The sequence below is a fragment of the Rattus norvegicus genome, chromosome 15 (genome assembly GCF_021556685.1).
Source record: "Rattus norvegicus strain SHRSP/BbbUtx chromosome 15, alternate assembly SHRSP_T2T, whole genome shotgun sequence".
Taxonomy (NCBI): domain Eukaryota; kingdom Metazoa; phylum Chordata; class Mammalia; order Rodentia; family Muridae; genus Rattus; species Rattus norvegicus.
The window spans coordinates 58,506,658-58,530,547 of record NC_141548.1 but is presented as its reverse complement, the minus strand read 5'-3'; the positions used below and the strand labels follow the sequence as shown (position 1 = coordinate 58,530,547).

Below are 23,890 nucleotides of genomic sequence, written 5' to 3'. Positions count from 1 at the left end.
ATTCTCAATGTGCACAATTTTTGAAACAGTTCCATGAAATGCTAAGAAGAGGTACATTCTTTTCTGTTTGAGTGAATTGTTCTATAAATAACTGTTAGGACTATTCGGTATGTGCTATTATTTAAATATTTCTTTGTTTACTTTTTTGTCTGGATGACCTGTCTATGGGCAAGAATGGAGTTTTGAAGTGACCTACTAACAATGTGTCTTTTAAGTACTTGGGTGCCCTGGTGTTTTGGGCATAACTTTTTAGAATTGTAATATCATTTGGTGGATTTTACCTTTGATAAGAATCTCTTCTGATTAGTTCTAGTTTTGTCTATTAAAATAACTATATCTGCTTGCTTCTTGGGTCTGTTTACTTAGAATACTTTTTTCCCATTGTAATATCTATTCTTGATGTTGAGGTGTGTTTCTTAAATGCAGCAGATAGATCCTGCTTTCTAATCCATTCTGTTATTATGTATCTTTTCATTGGAGAATGGAGATCATTAATATTGAGAGTTATCAATAAGCTGTGTTTATTGATTACTGGCAATTTGTTGTTACCCTACCCTTTTAATTACTGTTCTTCAATTACTTATGCCTTATGTCTTCTTGGGTGATGTTAACATTTTCAGACTAAGTTTTTATTCTAGTACCTTTTCTAGCTCTAGATGGTAGACAAAAATTGCTTAAATTTGGTTTCATTATGCAATGTTTTTCTTTTTACTTCAACTGTGATTGAGGGCTTTTCTGCGTGTAGTAGTTGGCATCTCTGGTTTCTAAGAGTTTAGAGAACATCCTTCATGAGCTTCTGGCTTTCAGAATCTTCAGTGAGAAGTCAGATGTTATTATGAAGAGTTTGCCTTTAAGTTACTTTTTCTTTTTCTCTTGCAATTTTTGATAACCTTTATTCTATTTGTTTAGTGTCATTGTTATGTGATACATGGGATTTAATCCTTTTGGTACTATTTATTTAGTGTTATATGCTTCTTGTACCTTGGTAGGTAACCTCCTTTAGACTGTGGAAATTTTCTTCTATGATTTTGCTAAAAGTATTTTCTGGATCTTTGACCTGGGTTTCCTTTTCTATCCCTATTATTCATAGGTTTGATCTTTTCCAGATGTCCAGATGTTTGGTCTATCCCAGATGTCCTAGATGTTTTGTCTCTTGATTTTTTTTATGTAAGATTTTCTTTGGCTGAGATAGTCACTTCTTCTATCTCATCTTCAAGACCTGAAATTCTCCATTCTGTGTCTTGTAATGGGTTGGTAAGGCTTTCCTCTGAGGATTTTGTTTGACTTTCTAAATTCTTCATTTTTACTTTTATTTCAGTTTAGCTTTTCTTCGATGATTCTATTTCTACATTTATGTCTTGAAATGATTTCATTATTCCATTCAACTGTCTGTTTATGGTCTTCATTAACACATGTTTGTGTAGTCTTTAATGTCCTTGGACATATTTATAATAGCTTTTTTGAAGCCTTTGTGTTTTTCTTCAACTAATCTGCATTTCCCAGAGATGATTGCAATGTTTACTGGCTTCTGGAGGAGGCAAATTGTCTAGGCTGTCCATGCTTATGCTTTTGCCCAGTGATCTAGATATTTGGTGTTTTGATGTTTGAGGTATTTCTTGGTGTCTATTCTTTGGTTGCTATTATCTACTTTGGATCCCTGGCAAGTGTGGTGGGTGTGTGGTTCCTGGTAGAGAGCTTCATTGAAAAACAGAACAGCATGAAGATGGGCTAAGAGAAAAGGCTGAGAGAAGCAATAGAAAGAGTTAGGGCCTGGAGTTTACACCAAGAATTCAAGTTCTCAAAGAGTGGAGTTGGGATAGGAAGAGGGATTCCTACAGACAGGCTGTACAGACAGGAACTGAAAATAATTCTAGAAGAACCAGAACGGAAGGCAGGAAGGATAGTAAAAGCTGCCTACTTGAATCACAGTCCACTGTGGCCAGTGGGGGGAAATCCCACATAGTAAGGGAAGGACGAGAGGATCGGTGGAATAGAGCCAAGGAGATGCTGGCTCAGCACCAAGAGGTAGAGTTCCCAAGGAATGGAGGTAGGGTGGGAGGAGGGTTCATGCAAGCAGGCTGAAGCAGAAAAAAGAATCAAGTCTGAAAAGACAGAGATGAAAAGGCTCTGCATGTATTTTATGATGTGTGATCAGCAAGTTCGTAATTATGCATCTTAGCTGAGAAATGACCCACTTGAGCAAATCACCACCCATGAGATGACAAAGGAATCCAACAATGCATACAAGGTATAGAGAAAGCTTAAATATGACTTCTGGATTCGGGAATTGTATTAATGTATGCCAGCTAATCAATATGTTTACTGGGGCAATCAGCTCTTCTTAGTCTATATTATAGTCATTTAAAATGTTGGGCATCTGCGACAAGTAAAAACACATGATTGAATGACTCATGGGAACATTCCAGTGGTTTGATTCATAGATGATTTAAAATGCCATTATCACATTTTTAGTATAAAACAGAGAAGAAACAAAACTGCAGGGGGAAAAAATAACAGCTTGATCTGCTCATCAATTAGGAAATGCTAATATCTATTCTTATGTGATTAAAGTTAATTTGTTGAAGCTAGTTTGATTGGATTTTCAGTATGTTTTACATCATGATGCAAGACATATTGATAGAGATTTCTCTGTGCTGAAAATGTAACGATAATAAAAATCTATCAGGGATGGAGGTGTTATTGGTTCTAATGCTTTGATTTGATTGGGAATCTGAGTGTCCAGACACTGAAGATCCTTGTCCCCAATTGGTTTTTGATAGATCAATAAAGATGCCCATGGCCAATGGCAGGGGACAGGGAGGGACACTTAGAGGACACAGGAAGGAAGGGAAGAGAGCCACTGGCCACTTCCCCAATTGGGCCAGGGGCATCAAGGGAATATTTAGGACTGCCGAGTCTTTAAGGTAGCCAGGGCATTTAAAAATAAGCTAATGTGCTTGATGTGTCTTTCATTCTAAGATCCAAAGATAGTTCTTGGGCGGGTGCACGTGTTCGATCCACCCTGAGCCAAAGCGATGTAGTAAAAACTCTCCACAACATGGAGGGAGGGAGCCGATGAGTGAGTGGATTAAGACTTTCCTAAACATAGCCTCCAGGATGCAGCCAAGCCAGTTTAAGGCAATGTGCTGACATCTGCTAGGTCGTTCTTCTCTTCTGCAGAGGCAGAGCCCTGAGAATGGTAATATTTATCGCAAACTCTCTGACCGTCAAATCTGAATCTGATAAAGTCAGCAATCCTTTAGCACGGCACAGATCTCACTCCAATAGAAGTTTGCCTCATAATTATCATTTTTGTCAGATCTCCATAGGCTTTTAGAAATTGTTTTACTAAGTATTTTTACATACTTGACATTCTCAAAAAAAATCAGTAACCATCGTGAAACTTGCTCAGCTGCAATGTTTTGTTAATCTATTGACAGGAGAAATGTCAGCTAATTCCAAAAACCCTGCTTTTGTGGTTGGATTACAATGTTTCTAATAATTGCTGCCACAGAGAGCAGTGGCAGAGCATCTGCTGGAAACTGCCGCCATGGATGAATGGCTGTGTCACTTTCCTACCTGTGGGCTCATCAGTGGCAACAAAGGGATTCTACTCCTTTATCTGAAATATATCCCCGGGGCTGACAGAGTTCTAGGGAGAAGGACCAAAGCAAGGAAAGCATTATACTCCCTTATCTACTGGTAGGCTTGGAAATGAAATATTCACATGACGTGAGCCAGGAGAGGGTCAGACAGGATTCCTGGGCCCTCTGGGTCTGTGAGGCAGCTGCCATGTTCTCAGCATCCTTGTCACTTTGTCTGCAGTGAAACCCCTAAAATGAAATGAAGCCAAGGAGCCTTTCCTGGATCATTTAAGAGGGAAATTTAGGATAAACTACACAGGACTGGGTCAGAAAACAGCAGCATCCACGCCCTTAAGGACCAGTTGAAATATGTGGTCTACTGCCACCCAGTTCCTGTTGCGTGCACACATGCGCCATCTAAAACAGTCCACTAGGCCACCTCAGTAGAAGGTCTTGGCCTATTGAAAGGCCATCATATACTAAGGATGCTGCTCCTGATGTCCAGTCTGTGATGTGTCTGAAATAGAGGGTACCAAGTTAAAGGGCTGAAACACTCTAAAGCTTTAAGGCCAGTCAGCAGAGCGGCTGCCAGAGAGTGGGCAGGTGGATGCAGTCCCATCCTACTGACCCTAGCAACACAAGGTCCAGTTGCTCTTGGGTGGGCTGGGGGAGAGATATGGAATGCAAGGAAAGAAGGCAGATGAAAGTCGTCTAAGAAGCACAAATACGCCCATTCAAACATGCCTGCTCCTTCTGAAGTCTGGAATTTGAGGTTCAGGGGAGTAGAGCAACTCTTTACACAGAGGGTTCATACTGTCAGCGAGGATAAATGCCAGAGGTTAACTGCACTGTGGCTGCCCAGTAGGACACTATGAGAGATTAGTCTGTAAACATAAGCGGTTTCAAGTATGGCATCTTCATATAAGGAGTTACATTTGGAAAACAAACAAACAAACAAAACAAAAACGAAAACCCACTGAAAATGGCAGATAATATAGCAGCAATTTCTGAATTGTTCTTTTTTTTTTTAACTTGCTTTGGTTCAAAAGGTTAATTAGTATAATAGGTTGTGTGCAGAGAGCATGGATCCTGACAGAGGTCATGCAATGTCTGACTGTCACCTTACATAGAAGGTGGTTAGGATATTCAGGCCTTAGTTTGGCTTCTACTTGTTAACTCGATAATTTCAATGATAAGCCCAAGAAGAAAAGATGGTCTACAGTTTAAAAGTGGACATCAGCCTGAGCAACCGTCAGATCTGTGCCTGAGTCTCTCACACTCAGCCTCACACTCAGCCTCATGAGCACTTGCTAGAAGGTGTGCCTACTGTGGCCTTCAGTGAGGAGCACTGCAGGCCTCCTGTTCTCAGATCAACAGGATGCTTCAAGATCAGCTTCCCCAGGGACTTGGCCCAGGACACACACACACACACACACACACACACACACACACACACACACACACATCATAATTACTATAATTAAGTAAAAACATACTCTTAAACATTCAACTGTAGAAACCACCAACAAATTGCAGCTGTTCTTTTCTATGCCCGCACTGGCTGAGATGGAGACCCAGGCTGTGACAGAAGTAAGGAACCTCTGCACACTCATGCAAAGCCCTTAGTTCCCATCCCCTGACAGACTCTTATCAACTGGTCCTATGGATCCCTCTGCAGATGTGTAGCAGTTCTACATTTACCTGCAAAGGTACCTGGGTAAGCTGCAAACCTCAGAACTGTTCTCTACCAAATTCTCACTCACTCCCAGCTAAACTCAGTAATTGACCTTCAAAAGGAGATTTTTAATTGTTAATGATGAAAAAAGAGAGATGCCACAACACATCTACATCTAGCTTAGCCACCATTCAGGTCACGTTAACACAGACCTGGAAATGTGGGGCAGAGGAACAAAGGATCTATTGGGCGAGCTGGGGTCTTCATTACATGTCTGTTCCTGCATGACTCACTCAAGGCTCGTTTACTTTCCCACCACCACGGTCCTCCTTCCCATTCCAGAAGTTTAGAAGAGCAATCATCATAGTAAGTAACACCAGCAGAAGGGCAGTTCCTTGGAACAGAGCCTTTCTATTTGCAGTGATGCAGAGGGAACTAGCTGGAATTTACTTCTAGACATAGAAGTCCTTCCTTTACTTTGGAGCCATTCAACAATTGACTCTTAATGACAAAGTCTTCATGAAAATGGCAGAAATCATCCATTATGTTTGCTGCAAATCAGAGCCCTTCCTGGGCATTCCCGAACTCCAGCAGCATCCTACAGAACAAGTGACATGGGCAGCTGTGACCTGCATCCGATGTGGTGATATCCTCTGAACGTTGGCTATATCAAACTTCAGAAACCCCGTGTTTCCCTTTTCTATGGATGTAAAGTTGGGGCTACCATTTAGATGATAGAGGTTTACGGAGATCGTGGGTCATGAGGAGGGGAAGGACACACATTTGACAGGCATGGGCTGAGAACCAGCTGTGCAGCAGACACTGTGCCAGGCAAGAGCAACAGAGTAAGAATGGGGACATGGACCTGCCACCGTGGACCTCACTGACCATTCCCATGAACGAGAATGAGAGCGGGGCCTCCAGATACAGAACAAAGCCTTAGGTCTGTCTAACTCTACACCGAAGTGTCGATGCCCTCCTTGACTCGACTCCTCCTGTGACATACCTCTACATCACATTGGCTCTTACACAGCAGAAACCCAGGTTCCGAATACACATTCCCACCCTGGACCAAATCGTGGCCTTGGATTCTGGATTACCACCTGTATGACCTCTATCAGCTTCTACCTCACCTGGTGTATGGCCTGGTCGCCCCCACTTACTGCGGCTCTCAGGAGATGGGTTTTGGTGTAGAAGTCTGCTCAGCCTATGCTGGTCTGCTCAGTCTCCCATCTCACCCTACCAACAAGGGCCCTGTGAGCCCTTCCCAGGACAGGCCTGGATACCTTACACTTCCTGTTCCGGATGCACTGACCTCTTTTCCCCCTAGACATGTGCATGCTGGCTCCTTCTGGAAATTACCCAGGTTCTTTCTGATGGCTCGCACCCCCTGCAAGCCCTTTAATCCTTTCCCTGAATGTTGTGTTAAAGCACATCCCACGCTCTTGTTCTATTTACTGGCTGCTTTGCCCATCTCTCTCCCGTTCCGTGACAATATTGGACCCATTTCTTCTCAGTTCTTGTTCACTGATGTCACAATCATTTCTAGAGTTGGCTATGATCAAGAAACATTAGACATTAGGCTTTGTTTGATCTCAGAGCCAAATTGCTAATATTATGATTTTTCTCTAAGAAGGCTGGTTAGACCATGATTCTCCTGCTTTCCCTCTGACAAGAAAATATGCTTCATGAAGGCCGAGTTCACTGCTTTTGGCAATAAACCTATGATGCTAGGAGGAGTAAGAAAAGCACAAGCTAAATTAGTATTTTTTTTCTATCTCCTATACTCAATCAAATTAAAATTGCATTAGAATATCAAACCTTTGCTCTTAGGATTGAGCCAAGAATGTTCTATGGTTAAGAAACACATACGTGCCCTTGGGCCTACTCTACCTATGTGGGTCATGTGTTGATCTATGAATTTCCAGGGTGCCCCAGCTTCTGTGCACCCCTTGAACCAAGAAACAGCGAAAGAGTAGACTGGGAAAATGACAACGTGGCCGGCCTCTCACCCTCAGCATAACTTCCCAGAGCGAGCACTGAACCAAGGATGCTATGATAAAGCTGTGTCACGTTAGGAAACGTTTGCTCAAACTGAGGGAAAGGTCCAACGAGAGTCCTCTAAACATGCTTCTTTGTAAGGGCTCAAGGGCAGTCTGGGAGCCTGTAGAGGTGGCTGACAAGAGTCTGCAGAGGACTTTTGTTATCCTTACGGTGCAGAACAGCCAACTCAGATGAGCCAGACGCCTGTCTCTGAAAGGACATTGCTGGCCCACTTACAAGTCTTAATGGCACTTTAATCAGCGTTAGATGGAAATCTGGGGGTGTTGCTGAGCTTGGGGAACACTGTGGAGGAGAGGAGGATTCCATGGGGAAGGTAGGAGGGTTGAGGAAAATGATGGCATCAGAGTGCTGTACTATGTGGGCCAAGAAGATGAAGTTAGCACTTACTGTACACAGAGGCTCCTTCTCAAATGTGCTTTTCCCCACCCGGGAGCAATCAGTGTTCAAAACAAGAGTTTTATTTGCAAGAAAAGCTCCTTATAATTTTCAACTATCACCAATGGTTTCCATGTAATATGTGCCCTGGAGCAACACTGTCACAGGTGGCTGTGAACACAGACACCCTTGGCCCCTTGAGAACATCAGTCTCAGAAATTCCCAGGACACCAAACAGTGTTTCATATGCCTCAACTAAATAATTCTGTACTACATACATTACAATACGCATGCTACCACTATGGAAGCCAAAGCTCACACAATTGCCAGTCTCTGACATTACAATCCTCAGACTCGAGACCCCACGGCCCCTTCAGCAGCAGACGATGCTCATTCTACTGGAGAAACATTTAGTCCCCTCTAGGATAAGTGCTGGACCACGGTGCATGTGAGGAGGTCCTAGCAAAGCTCGGGTAAGGAAGGCCTATGGAGGGTCAATCTTGTGTGGCAATTTGCCAAATCTCACCGTAAGCACAGAGACTGCAGAAGGATTCAGGCTAACCAGGTCAGGCAGGTGCTGTGACCATCTGTGAAAGCCAGGATCAGGGATGCTTTTTCTAAACACATCTTCTTCATTATTGAAGACATCTCATTAAGTGTGTGTGTGTGTGTGTGTGTGTGTGTGTGTGTGTGTGTGTGTGTGTGTCTGTCTGTCTGTCTGTCTGTCTGTCTCTCTCTCTCTCTGTGTATGTCTGTCTGTCTCTGTGTGTGTCTGTCTCTCTGTCTGTGTGTGTGTGTGTGTCTATCTGTCTCTCTGTGTGTATGTCTGTCTGTCTGTCTCTCTGTCTCTCTGTGTGTGTATCTGTGTGTGTGTGTGTGTGTGTGTGTGTGTGTGTGTGTGTGCGCGCGCGCGCGCTGTGGATAGAACACAGGGTCCTATGCACTAAGCAAGCAGCTCCATTACTGAGCTACAACTTCATCCTCAGCATCAGATTTCCTGATTCAATACATGAAAGTGCCATCTCCTTTTCAGGGTGGATGATGGGTAAGAGCATGGGCACAGTAATGTGACATTTCAGAAAGGAGGAGTCTAGATATCACACATTATAACCAACCAGAAATTTAAATCATTCCTGTTACAATCTATACACCAAATATCACACAAACACTTTATATCATATATATGTATGTATACATATACATACATATATATCATATACATGTATGTGTCCATATATACATACATATATATGATATAAAATGTCCTAGATGTCAGAGATACAATAATGACTAACAAACAATTTATTTTCCCAACACATCACCAATTTAATGGCTGGATGAACATCTTTCTAGAGTCTATTTGGCCAGTGTACACCTTCACTAAAGTACATCATGGCTGCTATACAGTTTTGGTGACTTGGGGGCATCATTATGAACATGCTCTGAGGTCTAGCACTGAACAGAGCTATAGTTAGAAGTGAGTGCATCACAAGGACTGAGGCTGCTGATCACGGAAGAGTTAGCTGGAAAGCACTGTCTGCTTCTTGAATTAGACAGGTGGGAGGATGCCTGGATGGACAGATGGATGAGTAAACAGACATACTCCTAATGTCCACCCCTCCTTCTTATCCTCCCTCATCCCACACATGAACTACAGATCTGCCTCAGGCCTCATGTACTGCTATACACAAGCACAGAAGAGGCCCAAGCCAGCACTGAGTACCAGGCAGCAGCCACAGAAGCTCTCTGCTGCTGAAACCCCAGTCACAGCCAATCCTGGAGATGACTCTTTGCTAACACGGATGTGAGCCGCTCACCTCCCATTCATCACACAAAATTCAACATCCCCTGCAAGCGATAGGCCATTCTTTCACCCAACGCTTTCCCCTGCCTCTGAGCCTTCTTATGATCATGTTGATACTTAGAGATAGTGCCCACCATCGTGGCCAGCAAACCCGCAGGTCACAATTGGCTTCTGTCTATTTGTGACTTTCTATGGGTGAAAGTCTTTTTTCCTCCCTTGCACTTCTGCATGAGATATTCGTTAGACTTGTCTCTGCCTACGTAACTCATTTGTAGCTGTGTAGAATGATATCTGAAAAGTCCTTTATCAGTTGGGGAGATCACTCAGTGGTTAAAGTGATTCCTATACAAGCATGAGGGCCAAAACTTGAATTCCCAGAGCTCGAGGAAATGCAGGGTGGATGGGGAAGCGGTTCTAAAGTGAGAGCCTGAGGATACTCAGAGCAGATCAGCTCGGTGGACTAGCCCTTCAGTGAGCTCTGGGATTGCCTGAAAGAATCGACCTCAATAAATAAGGTGTAGGGATGAAGGGTTATTCTTAACATTCACCTCTGGGCTCCATATGTACATACACACACACACACACACACACACACACGCACACACACACATGTGTGCACACACACACATCTGCAAGTAAGCATGTATATAACACACACACACCTGCAAGTAAACATGTATATAAACACACATATACCTGCAAGTAAACATGTATATAAACAAACACACACACAGACACACACACACACACACACACACACATATATCTGAAACCAGAAAAATATCTTTAATATATTTTGTATTGTGTTCATAAATTCTATCCACTGGTTCAAATTTAATAAAATAGATATTAGATCTTCATTTATATTTTTGTAGATAGTTTACTTTTGAGCATAATGAACAAAGCTGAGTCTGAGTTGCACTATCATGGATAAGGGACTTTGTCTTTCCAGAGACTGCATCACCACCATCCTGATGCTGTCTACTTGGCTCCTGTCAATAGCACACAGTCTAAGACTCAAATAGGAAAGGCAAAGCAGTCATAGAGTACAGCACAGGTCACACCTGAGGACCTTCTCCATGACCCTCACACCTGAGGACCTTCTCCATGAGCCTCACACCTGAGGACCTTCTCCATGAACCTCACACCTGAGGACCTTCTCCATGAACCTCACACCTGAGGACCTTCTCCTTGAACCTCACACCTGCAACTGAGTCTGAAGGAAAGGCCATCCAGAGACTGCCCCACCTGGGCAGCCACCAAACCCAGACACTATTGCTGATGCCAAGAAGTGCTTGCTGACAGGAACCTGATATAGATGTCTCCTGAGAGGCTCTAACAAAGCCTAACCAATACAGATTCGGATGCTTGCAGCCAACCATCGGACTGAGCATGGGGAACCCAGTGTAGAAGCTACAGGAAGGACTGAAGGAGTGGAAGGGGTTTGCAACCCCATAGGAAGAACTACAATATCAACCAACCAGACACCCCAGTGACTGAACCACCAACCAAAGAGTACACATGGAGGGACCCATGGGCTCCAGCTGCATATGTAGCACAGGATGGTCTTATCTGGCATCAATGGGAGGGGAGGCCCTTGGACCTGTGAAAGCTCGATGCCCCAGTGTAGGGGAATGCTAGGGCGGTGAGGCGGGAGTTGGGGAGGTGGGTGGAGGAGCACCCTCATAGAAGCGGGGTGGGGGATGTGGAGTGGGGAGGGAATAGAGGGTTTTCAGAGGGGAAATCAGGAAGGGGAGTAACATTTGAAATGTAAATAAATAAAATAACCAAGAAAAAAGAGAAAAGGAAAAGAAAAAAGAATCACTCTTCTTTCTAACACGGACCTCACCATTTTCTTTCAATCATTTACACTTGAAAACAATTACAATTTCATTGAAAATGGATGACTATTATTTTGGTATGGCATAAGGAGTAATGTAAGGTACAACAACACAAATCCTGAAACTGGCCATTACTAAAGCAGGGAAAGCATTAGTCCCTCTACTTCATCATGCGCACCACCCATACATGTAGGGAAGACTTACGTCAGTTTGTCTGAATTGTAAATAGTATTTGTAGAGCTGTTTTATCAGAAAATAAATCTCAATCTTCCACGGTGGGGAATTGTTTTAGCCTCTCGTGGGTTTGTGAACAATTCTGTTAACATTTTCACCTATTTCAAATTAACATGGCAGATTTCCAAATATTCCAAAAAGCAAAATGCCTGTTCTCAGCACATGGTATCAAACATCTGCTCTGCCCATCCGGGAACGGTCTGACATCGCCTCAGATGTGTTGTGAGAAAGTCAAAGTGCCCCTGGCATTCATGTACTGTTTCCCCAGCACTTTGCACACGAGGAACGGCTGCAGCTCTTCAAACAAGGAGCCTGCCGACCACATGCATGTGGGTACTGTATATGTTTGTGTTTGTTCCCTCATCTCCTGCCCTGCTCCCGTCTCTCCTCAAACACATACCTTCCTTCATACACACAAACCCCACAGACAAATAAAATTGTCTCAGGGAGCTCGAATCCCAACATGCCCAGATGAATAAAGGTTTGGTACTATTTCAAACTGACTCTGTGACACATTCTACACTAAGTAAATTTTGAGAATTTTTACTTTCCCTTAAGAACACAGAGTTATTTACACAGTGATTATCATATATTTACTTGCTTGGGTCTTCATTTCACTTTTCGTGAATCGTGCATTGTGGGATAGCATTAGCCAGTCATAGGAGGGCGCAGGCAGCTCGCACAGACGAAACTGCAAAGGGACGAACCAGCCTTTCAAATTAAAACATTTCCCACAAGCCCACAGTCATATTATTCAATTTTCATTTAGTATTTACCAGAATATGCAAACTGTTAGGAAAAAAGTAACAATTTCCAAGGGTAGATATTAAAAATAAATCCTTCCTTGCCAAAAACCAAACCTGTATAAAATACAAGTGGGTATACGGAGTTCAGCGGGGAATGAGCTGTCAAATCGAGACAGTTTTAAAGCAGGGCAATGGCAAAGCTGTTGTAGCACTGTGCAAAACACTCAACAGAGCTCCATGCTGCCAGCGAGGTTCAAACCAGTGTAAAAATGCCCTACAGAAACAGTTCGGTGAGTGTGACAAGGCAGTCATTTCTTGCTCCTTGAGAGAGCTTTGCTAAAGTTTGATTTACAAATGTTGGGGTAAAATACATGGGAAGCCACTTTAGAAGGTACTCGGCTTTCCATTTTGATCAGTAATATTCCAGCACAGGATGCCCCCCCTTGGCTCTGGTTCACACATACACAGACACACATACAGAATCATAAATCCATCTGTCAGGTATCAAGAGTCGCAAAGCTTAGAATACACCTCAAATGTAAATGCTTAGTGTTACATGCCTGACATACACGGAGGATTTGAAGAAAGAATTGCAAACATGCCTCTGTCATACATCTGATTCTGGCTTCCCTGGATGTCTGAATGCCATGGCCACTTCAGATTTACTTCATAATAAGAGAAATCAAGTCACGAACCATGCCCCCTCTCCCTCCCACCCCCAGGTCTACTTAGATGACTATGAAGACCTATGTTACTACTTCCTGATGTACAGCTGACTCCTTAAACTTATTAGAAACACAAATTTCTTACATTTTAAATATCTTAGGTCAGCATTTTTTTAGCCGCTTCAGATAAAAACATGTTCGACCACGTAATTCAACTTCTTTCAACAGAGCAAGTTGTTCCAATGTTCCAATTTAACAATGCTTCTTGGGCAAAGTCACATTACACAATGGTGTTGGCAACCACAGGGTGTGACTTAACAATCAATGACGTGTATAGTGAAGCCATCCCACGGCTGGGAGCCTTGTCTGGAGGCACAGGCTCACCCCGGCATGGTATCTCCTGATTCTTCATGAGTTCTGCAGTGTTTCATCGCATGCCAACCTACCAACACCCGGCTCCTGAGCACACACTCTGCCCATGCTTTCTGTGCTACCCGAGTGTCTGGCAGCACATTCAGAATGCTTTCCTTCTCCTCTTTTACTAACTCTGAAGGGTTTTTAAACTCTTTCATATCTGAGCCCCCACGGCCATCTGTACATATGATTCCTAGTGCTATGCTATTAAAGAGTTCTTAGAAATGCACTTCATGAGCAGAGCTGATGTGGGATGAACACTGGAAAGGAAGCCAGATGAAAGCCATTTTGACTGCTCTAGAAGCTGGCCTGTAGACATTGTAACCTTGGATAAGATGTTCTTAACAAGCAGGCGGAGGAGAAGATCTCACTGAGACCAGACCACCTGACAGGTAAGAATTTTAGCAAAGAAATCACAGATTTACAGTAAGAGCTTTTTCCCTCCTGATGGAGAATGTGGGAGAGCTGCAGCTGTACTTCTGTGGCAAGGGCTTGTGCTTTCCTACCGTGCACAATGTTCTGGGCTCGGCTTCTAAGATGACACAATGAACATAGAGAATTAGGAATGGAATTGGTCTGTTACTCATAGACAGACAGACCGACACACAGATTTAAGTGAACAGAAATAACATGATGGGTAGCTTAAACAACTGTTATTAACTACAAATGGGAAATTAACTTCAAGGAGAAGGCTGTGATTTTTTTTTCAAAAACACTTAGAAATAACATTTTGAGAATTTAAAAAAGAAAAAAACTGAGGTCAGATTTTATGTCTCCTGAGAAAGTTGTTATCCAAGAACTGATTGTAATGTATATTTTAAAATTAATCCATCTCCTCAGATAAAGTTTATATAAAAGCTTTGGTCTAGTAACCAATTAATTATCAGAGCACAAGTAGCAAACACTCTTAACCACTTAGCCATCTCTCAGAACCAAAACCAATTTTTTTAAAAGAATTATTTATTTATTTTATATATGAGACATTGTTGTTGTCTTCAGACACGAGAAGGGGGCATCAGATCTTATTATAGATGGTTGTGAGCCACCATGTGAGTGCTGGGAATTGAACTCAAGACCTCTGGAAGAGGAGTCAGTGCTCTTAACCGCTGAGCCATCTCTCCAGCCCCTAGTTGTTTAGATATATAGGTTCCGTGTAAGGTGGCTTTATTGAAGCAATTGTAGACACCATCTTCTCAGTGCTTTTCTCACTGAGATTTTAATGCCATGACTCTCAAGATAAATTAGCTACATTGACGAACTGTGCTGTCTACCACACTATAGAACTAGGTGTCATAAACAGGATGCAAGAAAAAAGTTGTTCACTTACAATGACATGATGCTTAGCTCTACAATAAAGCTACCTTATTCTGGACTTACACATCTAAGCAATTGAAAACTGGTTTTGATTCTGAAGAGATGGTTAGGAGTGTCTGCCGCTCTTGCAGAGGACCAGAGTTAGTTTCCGAGAACCTATTCCTGGTTGTTTACCATCACCTGTAAATACTACAGTTCCAGGGGCTCTGAGCCTTTGTTGGCCTCCTTGGGTATCCATTTGCATGCACACACTGTCAAACAGACTTATAAACAAAAATAAGTATGTTAAAAATTTGTAGTGCATTGTGCTTTGATCAAATTCACTCCCTCCGTCCCCTTCCCAGTTCCCTAACTTCTGTGTTGTTTTGTTTTGTTTTGTTTTGTTTTGTTTTGTTTTGTTTTGTTTCATCTATCAGGTTCAATTTGCACTGCCCACATATTCTTGGAAGCATGACATCCTCTGGAGTATGGCTGAGTTACCAAGGCACCAGTCTTAAGGAAAACGGACTCTCCCGCTTCCAGCAGCTATCAACTGCTAATGCCTCCTCAGTTCGGTCTGGGACTCCATGACCACTCTCTTCTCCATACTAGGGCTTGGTCTGGCTTAAACTTACAAAGGGCTTGGCCGTGCTGTAACAACCACTGTAAGCTCACATTTGCAGCTGTCCTGCTGTGTCCAGAAAATACTGTTTCCTTGTATTTATCCATTGCCTCCAAGACTCACTCTCTTCCCCCTTCCACAATGATCCCTGAGCCTTGGGAGGAAGGGTGTGACCCAATGTCCCATTTAGAGCTAAGCATTCTGTAGTCTCTTATTCTCTGCAGTTTGGTCAGAGAATTGAAGGTCTCTGTGTTGAGCACCATCTATGGCAAATAGAAGCTTGCCTAACGCAAGCTGAGAGGGGCATTAGTCCATGGGAGTAATGAGTCATTAGGATTCAGTCTTAAAAGATACCCATGTATCAGCACAGTACTACATTCTCCATTAGAGGCTATGGCCTGTCTAGGCACAAGTTCTTGTCTCAGATATGGGTTTCACCTTGGGGAACAGAACTTAAATTAACATTAGGTGAGTAACCAACTACCTTCTGATGTTAAATCCATTAGCGTGTTGCTGAAAATGTTCTAAAACTAGATTATTATAATTGTTGCACAACTTCGCACATACATGCTTATAACTTTGAAGACATTTTCTCATATGTAAGTTATCTCCCAATGACAATATTTTAAAAACAAAGTAAAAGTACTTTTTGAGAAGTTCAACAGAACTGAGAAATCTTTGCCTAGCTCAGTGGTTCTCAATCTTCCTAACCTTGCAGCACTTCAATAAAGTCCCACATCTCCAACCATAAAATTATTTCATTGCTATTTCATAACTGAGATTTTGCTACTATTATGAGCCCTAATGTAAATATCTGATATGTGACCCCCCCCAAAGGAGCCATGGGCCACAGGTTGAGAACCAATGACCTAGATGAACTGAGACAAAAAGAACATGTAGTATAAAAAAGAAAGGTATTCTAAGGGAAGCTACAGAAATTAAAATGTCAAGAGGCTATTATTCGCAAATGAAGAAGGCAATGTTAGAAGAAAAAGATAAACTCCTAAGAAGCACATAATCTAGAAAAATAATTACCCAGTAGAAAGGGAGGGCGGTGAGATGGCTCAGCAGTTAAGAGCACCCGAGCTTGAGTCCCAGGCCCCACGTGGTAAAAGGAGAGCACTGATTCTTGAGTACTATCTTCTGACCTTCATGTCTGCAATGCTCACACAGGCACGTGTGCGCACACACACACACACACACACACACACACACACACCCCATTACGTTAAAATGTATTCTTTTAAAGAGAGAGAAAATTCTAAACAGAAAACTAACAAGTGAGATGAAATCGATCATCTAAACCCTCTCATGTTTTTAAAGTCACTCATGCGTACTAAATGACATCACCAAATAAGGCAGAGACAGAGCCCCACCCAGAAATCTCTTGTCACCAAATGACATTTCCAGGACCTGGTATTGGTTACATCTAATTGAGTTGTTGGGTAAAGGGGTCCCCCAGGAATCCCTCTAGGACTTAGTGCCTATGTAGAGCCTTCACCCCTCTATGCTAGCTTAGGAAGGCACTTTTCATGCCACTAAAAGAGATACATAAAGAGGAACCCAGCTGTGAATGCTTTGATCTACGATAGTAGCCTGCCTGCAAAGTATGCTGGAAATACACATATACATATACATCATATACATATACATATACACATACATACACACATATACAGTATTTCTTTTTAAAAAATTGTTCACTTTTATGTGTATGACTGTTTTCCTGCATGTATGTTTCTTTCACTACATGTATGGTTCATTTCCATGAAGCCAGTGGACGGCTTTCAGATCAGATCCCTGGAACTAGAGCTGCAGAGAGAGGTAAACGGCCATGTAGGTGCTTGCACCCAGCGCTCTCACTGGACCGTGTCTCTGGACCCTTTCTCTCCTGTTGCTTGGTTCTAAGTCTACCATCGTATTTCCTCCAACATTCATGTTTTCTATTGGATATGTGTTTTTAAGTGGGTTAGTAATGTAGAATTCCACATTTTCTTAATGTTTTTCTTTGCACAATTTCTACTGCTTACTCTGGATATAATGCATATGTGTACATAACAGATATAGTATAACTGGTAGCCTTTTACCAACATTAGTGAAGTCCGAAAGTTTATTTGTCTTGATATTTTTGCATTCTCAAATAAAATATACTCAACAGCTTTCGACTTTTTCTCAGACAGACAGGATGGAGTACCATCATCATCACCACCATCACCATCAACATCACTATCACCATCACCATTACCATCATCACCACCATCATCATCACCACCACCACCATCATCACCATCATCATCACCACCATCACCACCACCATCATCATCACCACCACCACCATCATCACCATCATCATCACCACCATCAACATCACTATCACCATCACTATCACCACCACCATCATCATCACCACCACCACCATCACCACCACTGCCACCACCACCATCACCACCACCGCCACCACCATCACCACCACTACCATCATCATCACCACCATCACCACCACCATCATCATCACCACCACCACCATCATTATCACCACCACCACCATCACCATCACCACCACCACCATCATCATCATCAATTCAACACCACACATAAACTTATAGGGCTCAGAAGGAAAGGGGACACTTACAGCATTCGGCCATGTTTTCTGGTGACTCCTCTTTCGTCCTTCCTGGGTTCCCATGACCTTTCTTTGTTTCTTTTGTGCTACTTTCTCTTGCTGTGTCTTTCGGCCGGGTCGGCTGTTGCTTACCCTCACCGCTGATGGTTATTTTGCTGGCTCAGCACTGTTGCTTCTTTCTTACTCTTTAATGCGCATTCGTGGCGTGCAGTGCCACTTCCCTTTGCTTCCTATCGTTTCTGGTGGACAGGGCACTGTCCTCCTGCTTATTTCACAGGTAAAGTGTTGCTTTTCTCTTATTCTGTCAAAAGCCCTTCTTGAATGTTGCTTTTACTTGCTCGACTACAGTGTCTTGGTGTAGGTTTTTCTACTGATTCGGATCAGGTTAACTGGCTTTCTCAAGAGGAGAGCTTGTGGCCCCGGATGAAGGTAAGGCTTTCTGCAGCAATGCCAGAGTGGGTAAATCACTGGGAACTCACTTTCAGCTAATCCTCCAGTGCCCTTAAGCGTTCCTCCGTTCTCCAGCATTTGAATGCTCATGTTTGGCCTATAAGGGGTTTTAATGGCCTCCCAATGAGGAAAAGTTGGCAAGGCCCATCTATAAGGACCTGGAAATATATGTTTTTAATTTTGATACTTGCTAACTAATTGATTTTCATGGATGCGCTAATTGGCATTTCCGTTTCCATCACATCACCAGTTCGTTTCCGCAGGCTCCACACCACTACATGCTAATGGTTTCCTCTCTGAAAAGGGGCACGCCACCACTTAGCTTTCCCTTCACACCAGATCTGTCCAGGTTATAAAGGCTGCACATCAGCTACTTCACAGCCAATTTAAGAAATTCTTACAGGAAACTGAAGCATAAATAAAAAGTAATTGAGTGTATAAGCGAGTGTCTAGTCGATGCTTCCTTCTTTGATTAGTTGCCCCATTTATTTAATTTGAAAGCTGCTGGTGAGCTTTTCCAAGTCCCCTTCACTCACAAAAATCCACGCTACCAACTGTTCATTCTAAGGAGAGAATTTTATTCTAACTCCTGCCGTCTTCTTTTAATTAACTCTATCCACATCGTTCTGTATTCGATTTTTAAGACGTTCTTTACACTTGTCACATTTGATTGGGATTACCCACAAGCCTCCCTATTTTCCTTTCAGCCTATGTTTTTTTTTTTGTCTGTTTTGTATTTAGGAGGGTGTTTGAACTGAAAGGGTGAATGGTGCCATGCTAATATTAGCTCAAGGAAGCTGTAAGTGTACTAATACCGTGGGCATCATCTTCAGAGACCCCAGTTTGAGACACTGGATAGTCAACAGCAAACAGAGTCTGCCCACCTTTGCACTGCCCTCTCCCTTCAGTAGATCACGTCCTAGCTCCTCAGCTTGTCTGTGTAGTCCTTCAAGGAGGTCACTAGCGTTTGCCTCCTCTAGTTCACAAGCTACTAGAACATTGGGAACCAAAATGGGAGCATGAGTCTGTAGAAAGATGGGAAAGCATTTTGTACAAAGTCCTAGTGGTAAATTATTCAGGGAAATAGAGCCACATCCACACTGGAACCAAGTATTATATTCAAAATAAAACCGCCACACTATTTGTATGCTATGTTTTCTTACTGTATACTCTGAGCTTGTTTTCAATTCTTTATTTTCCGTTCAAATTCTTTATTTTCCATTCAATTATTTTTCAATGAACACTCATGTCACCATTCCAGGAGGCTGTGTTTTATTTTTGACCTGGCAGAGAATTAAGATGTGCGGGTGTCTAAGTGGCATGTGGGTCCTCCTGCTCACGTCCCTGAGGTCTCTGTACTTTGTAGTTAGCTGTCACTCGTCTCAGGTAAAGTAAAGTTACTGAAGTTAGGGATTCCTGCTCCCACCTGTCATTGTCTATCTGTGTATCCCAAACCTTCACCAATAAACAAACAAACAAAACAAAACAAAAACCCAAGAAAGGCCAGACTCCAAGACTAGAAGGCATCCCCAGTTACTCACATGGGATCTGTTCTTCCTTCCACCACCGCTCGCCAAACAAGCTCATCCGCTTCTGGGAGTCACAGTCTACGAAGATAGTGAAATGAAAGTTACCAGACAGAAGACAGACTACAAAGTCCAAGCATTCTAAAAAGCACTGGCCACAGGAGCTGGCTGGCTTCTTGACTGCACAGAAAACCAGTGTTAGCTGGTGACAGTCATTGTCAATTCAGCTCTACCAGCCTTGTAATCAAGTAAATTCCTCTGGGAATACCACAAAAGCTTTCCAGTCTCATTCTTCACGTATAGTGCTTTGTCTTTTCCTGTATCAGCACTGGCATTTAAGTGGAAAATTAGAAGAGGCTGAGCCAGGGCCTGGCAGCCAGAAGACGTTGTAAACATGTTCTGTTGTCATTAAAAGTAAAGTCCAAGACTCTATAACAATGAGTTGTAAACACAAGAGGTGTGTGTGTGTGTGTGTGTGTGTGTGTACATAACACCATGGTGCACACACTTGTTGCTTGTCAATCAAGCGTGGCAGCTCTCGGGGGTTCTGATTCTCCCGTGGGTAGAGCTTCTGTGCAGGGAACAGGGACGCACTTCTATGGCAGTGGTTTTGAATGCCAGACGCAGAGGAAGAAAGGCAAATGGAGTAAAGTATTAAAGGACGTGGGACGGAATCTTTATGTGTAAATAGTAAGGAACAAATGGGGGATTAATACCTGGGATGTGGAACAAATGGATAGGGTCCAAGACGAGGGGGAACGTACACATAATCAGTGGGGGAAAGAGGCTCCTCTGGGAAGGACACGCAGCTCCGTTTTGTTCAGACTGATTTATCAGCAGCAGAAAACAGCAAGGAAACATGAAAGCTGTGACAATTTATCACAGTTATCGTTTCCCCTGATAAGTATTTCTTTGTTTAAACAAGTGCCCATTATAGGAAACAAGACTGCAATTGTAACAACAGACCCAGCTTCTTCCGAGGCTCCCTGCAAAGAAACTGGGGGGCGGCGCCGGGGGTGTAGGGGGCATCGAAAGAACAAGTAATGACATTTGGGGTCTTTTTGAAAAGATACAGTGACAGGATGGTATTTTCTACTCTTTATCTTAAATATAGAAATACACATGCCGTTCCTATATTTCTGCAGTGTCTACACATAAGAAGTGAGAAATAATGTTTAGAATTTTCAGTATCAGTTAAAATATGTTGTATGTCAGGATTCTGGTGAATTTTGCTTATAGTATGGCACAACCCAAAGGGGGCAGGATGGCTTTGCCTTGCTGCTTGCCTGTGGGCTGTGCATATGTATATGCGTGCTTGTGTGTGTCTTGACAGTAGCCAATAAAATTCTCACCCTGACTTCAATCCTAGGGACAGAAAGCAAGAGTTGCAAGAGCCAGGACAGCTTGAAGAAGCCAGCTAGTAAAGTCTTGGAAGACATCTGACCATGGAGGGGCACAGGGGCCCTGTCACAGGACTGGACATCTGGGCTAGCCCAGCCCTGAACAAGCAGGTTCCAGCATCATCATTTAAGCATCCAGGACCTCAGCTTTCCCATCACAACACTCTATGGCTCCCCTAAAACACTGGCTGACTTTCCCTTATACCTAGTGCTTAGGACCAGACTTGCTTCATACTTGTTTTTCTCAGACTTGGGGAAACTGTGTGTGTGTGTGTGTGTGTGTGTGTGTGTGTGTGTGTGTGTGTGTGTGTGTGTTCATATAAACATATATCCATATATAAATACACACAGACAGATAAACAGAGAGACACATATACATATACAAACACACACACCTTGCATATAAATCCTGAACATAATTATATATATGTAATATTATTTAATACACTTCCTGCCTCAAACATATTAGATTAAGGCTAGAATTCTCTACTTGTGCTATAATACTGGCGTAAATTAGCGTGAATTTTTCAATTGGAGATATCCAATCTATATTTTCTCTCTTTTCTGGAATTAAAATGTAATTACATCATTTCCTTGATCTCTCACAAATTCATGGCCTCGACTTCTTTAGCTGTTGTAACATATATATGAATGTTTATTCCTAATTAAGTAAAACTGTTCAGTCCATATGATTTCAGGGCTCACCACTTGGTATTGGATAACCAGTCTGGAGATTCATCCCTGAGAAAAACTATTTCAATAAAAATTTTCCTATAGTTTTGTGCTCCAGTTATTTAGCAAACGTGAAGGGAATTATTCACATCCAAAAGAGATGTTCAAATTTTCCAGCTTGCTCTGCAAGAGTCCTTTGTAAAACACACTGGTCAACAGCAAAGCAAAGCCTCGGGCAGATTGCCAAGCTGACTAGTCTGGAAGGAGCTCAGGGGAGGGGAGAGCCCGGCACTGGAGAATCGCAGAGACACTGCCTTCAATCAGTAGGGGAAGCTGCTGCTTGGGAAACAGGCAGCAGAAGAGAAGAGAGAGCAAGCAAGCCTGTGGGTGATGCCTAGCCGGGGACAGGACAGTGAGTGATGGCTTGGACCAGGAATTCTGCCACCTTCCAGCCTGAGAATTTGACCAAGTTATAACTTTTCAAATTTGGGGCTCTTATCTGTAAAATGAGAATTGTGACTGTAGAGATGGCGGCTGGGAATAAAGGACATCTCACACATTGGAACAAGCAGGAGAGAGCCAGCTACCACAAGCAACATAATTGTATGCAGTGAAGTGTCGCCCTTCTAATGGCGCTGCTTAGGGAAGCCTAGTGAATGTGGCAGTGCCTCATTCCTCCTACAAGTCGAGCGGTCGTGATGCACAGGCCTTACAACGTTTATCCACAGTCACCTGCCCACAGGAGCACTTCTTTTCATTAATCTATTAATTCTATGAACTCTGAATGAAATTATCTCACCTGTGGTTAGAAATGAACAAAACAGGGTGACTCTTGCATGTTTTGTCAGACTTGTGGACTGAGGATTAAAGGCTAGAGGTATTCTCCACAGACAATAATAAAAGAGCATAGGACAACCAGAAACAATGGTTCTTAGGGAAGGAGAAGTCAATATCATATTCAGGTGCCTTTGAGCATAGGACCCAGTGGGAATGGCTCTGTGTAACCCTGGATTCTCACCTGTGAGAATGGTCTATGTAACCGTGTATTCTCATGTGTGGGAATGGCTCTGTGTAACCCTGTATTCTCACCTGTGGGAATGGTTCTGTGTAACCCTGGATTCTCACCTGTGGGAATGGTTCTGTGTAACCCTGGGTTCTCACCTGTGGGAATGGTTCTGTGCAACCCTGTATTCTCAGGTACTGACAAAACAGTGAGTAAGATCAGGACATGGATAGGCTGAGTCTCTCTGACTTCGGTGGGAAGCTACCAGGAGTTTTTGGACTGGCAGTATAATAAATGCTTATAGATTGTCTCCATAGTATCTTAAGAGATTTTCAAATTGTTCCCTCTAACCCACATGGTTTCTCTCACCGTGTGCTATTAATTCTACCCAGTGCTACTGCATACTGGAGGAGAGGTTCACCACTGAACTACATCCCTGGCCTTCATCTTGCTTTCTCATTTCCCATGATCCTTACTCTTAGTGCCAGCTGTCCTCCAAACCTATGGTAAACGAATCTCCATTGTTCCCATCATAAATGATGTGAGGATGACAGGCACCCTGCACGCTGCACTCTCCATTGCTCTCATGGGTTGTCAAGGTTGAGAACATAGGTTTAGCTTGAAACCCGAGCTTAAGAAAAACATCTTAGAGCCTTGACAAGGAGAAAACTACACCTACACACACCTTTACATACTAACACAGCCGTACGCACCTATACACAGACATACTATGGTAGTTTAAATAGGGCTGGCCTCATAGATTCATGCGCTTGACTGCTTGGCCATAGGGAGTGGCACTATTAGAAGGTGTAGCCATATTGGAGTTTCAAGAAATATACCTCTGAAATAAGCAAAGTTGCTGAGGCCACGTGGGTAACAGGGATATCCATGCATGGAGG

General features: G+C 42.9%; 1 protein-coding gene across 10 annotated transcripts in view; it reads right to left on the bottom strand.

Annotated features, from left to right (window-relative positions):
- The window catches only part of Enox1 (ecto-NOX disulfide-thiol exchanger 1), a 552,870-nt gene that overhangs the window by 386,833 nt on the left and 142,147 nt on the right, over window positions 1–23,890 (bottom strand). For all 10 annotated transcript variants that reach the window (XR_015638038.1, XR_015638039.1, XM_087585810.1 and 7 more), the window contains 1 exon segment: window positions 19,932–19,997. The gene's annotated coding sequence lies outside the window, so the exon portion shown is untranslated.